Source organism: Myotis davidii, unplaced genomic scaffold, assembly GCF_000327345.1.
Source record: "Myotis davidii unplaced genomic scaffold, ASM32734v1 scaffold1745, whole genome shotgun sequence".
Lineage (NCBI taxonomy): Eukaryota > Metazoa > Chordata > Mammalia > Chiroptera > Vespertilionidae > Myotis > Myotis davidii.
In genome coordinates this window covers 933,126-935,448 of record NW_006295921.1, presented here as the reverse complement: position 1 = coordinate 935,448, position 2,323 = coordinate 933,126, and positions in this window count along the sequence as shown.

The following is a 2,323-nucleotide window of genomic DNA, read 5'->3' as shown; positions in this document are numbered from 1 at the left end:
CAGCAGCTCAGAGGCCACCTCCTCCAGCCCCACCTGCGGCAGGTGAGGACCACGTGTCCCGGGGCAGCTCTCCGTGCATCGTGGCATCTGTCACTCTGTTCTGGGGGGACACACCTGCGTGGGCGAGCGCCATGGCCGAGGGCAGGCTGGGCAGGCACTGGGCCCCAGGCCCCAGGCGGGAGGAGGTGGGATTGCAGGCAAGTATCTCAGGGCTTCTGAGGTCCTCGTGAGGCTGCACACGCTCCGAGGACGGGCGGGTCAGGAGGCGGGCAGGGAGTGGGCAAAGCGAGTGACGAAACACGACTGGCCCCCTCTCACCCTGCCCTGCCTGGTGTCGCCTCGTCACCTCCCCGCAGGCCAGGCTTGGCCGGGGACACAGGTCTGCTGGCCGGTCAGGGGCCCGCTTTCTCGGAAGCTCACAGATTTCCCCCCAAGAGGCTGCCCCTGTGGTCAGAGCACAGGGACGGGTCCCGATTTGCAGCCCCTGGTGCCCGGCCCTGTCCCTGCCAGGCTGATGGGCACCGCCTGGCCTGGCATCGGGGGACCAGGGCGGCGTCCCCGCGGGTGGCCCAGCGGGGGCTTCCCCAGGGGCCGCTTGGTGCGCGTTTAATTATCCGCCGGTGTTCTCTCTGTGTCTCCCTGCCCCTGATTGTTTTGTCTTCCCCTAAATATATTTATTTGAAATTCTGTGATCAAAGAGTGAAGGAAATAAAGAAAAACCCACACAAAATAAAGCAGGATATTAAAATGAAAAATTTTTTTTGCGAGGAAGCTGAAGGTCAAGATCATTTTTATTAGCAAAGTTTGCAAGAGGCAGCCATGGTTTCCTACGCGAATTTCCCCCATCGAGCGGCTGCTCCCAGCCGGGCGTCGGGAGGGATCCTGGCTGGTACGCCCGGGTTTCAGACGCCTTCTACTCCAGGCAGGAAAATTCATTTTAATTAAAACGGATTTTTCTTGATCATATTTTAACACACACACACACACACACACACACACGCACGCACACACACACACACACGCTCCCACACATCTGTGTTTGGAATTGATAAAGAAAGGACTCCGGTTAAATAATCCACTTTTGTCTGACAACGGAATCCGTTATAGAGGTGCAAATATGCAGAAAGCTCGTTGGAAATGCATCCCAGTGGCTGTCAGGTCTTATTATGCGGGAAGGTGTCATGTTTGTTCCGAAGCTGAGTGCAGATGGCAGAGTGGAAGAAATGGATCACTAATTTTAACAATGATTAATGAACAGAGATAGAAAATGAATTACATTGGACTATCGGAGGCAAGAAATATTTTTTGTGAAAATTTTGACTCATCTGCTCGGCTGTTCTCTGCAAATTACTTTCAGAAATTCTATATGTTGTCAACAGTTGACTGCATTTTCCATTACTGTCTATTTCTGTTCTTAAGTACTTTTGTGTTATTAGAGATACATAATTTCAAAATACCAATACATTTCTGATTACTTAGAGAAAATATATGTAACGGTGTGCCTGTCCCTCAGACGCCGGCCATAAAAGTCCTGTTTTGCAATAATCTTTCATTCTTCCTCATTTTATCACGACATTAGGGATATTTGATAAAGAGGAAGGGGTGGGCGGGACTCTGGCTGCCTGTGCAGAATAAAGAAGCCACGTCCGCCACGCAGTGCCGTCTGGTGGCTCACGCGGCCTTCCGCGGCCGCCGGCCCCGCGTCCTTTCTCTGCCTCGCGTGGCGGGAAGGGCTGCCCCTCTCGGGCGCCAGCCTCTGGGGCCGTGGCCCACTCTGCCCCTTCCGCGCTGGGGCAGCCGCACACCTGACACTGACTTGCTCCAGGTGCAGGAGGTCACCACTGTTCCTTTCTGTTTTTTTGAGGAAGAGAGAGAGTGAAACATCCATGATGAGAGAGAATCATGGCTCAGCTGCCTCCTGCACGCCCCCCACTGGGGATCCAGCCCGCAACCCAGGCCTGTGCCCTAACTGGGAATCGGACCGTGACCTCCTGGTTCATAGGTCGATGCTCAGCCACAGAGCCAGGCCGGCCGGGCCTTGAGGTTGTTCCAGGGACCTCCCTCCATTAACCCTTCTCTAGTCCCGTCTGTTGCTCCTCTGGAAAGGTAGTGAGTTTCCATGGCGCCTCATGGGTCTCATTTCCTGCATGCGCGTGCATGTGCGTGCATGCATGTGCGTCTGTGTGGTCTGCAGAGGATGGAACAGGGTGTGTTTGGTGACGATGCTGCTCCTGGCGGCAGCCCCACTCCTGTGAGTGCTTGTATGGAGAAGTGGGCATTGAGGACCTTCTTCCCCCTCCTATCCCCCCATCCCCCCTGCCCT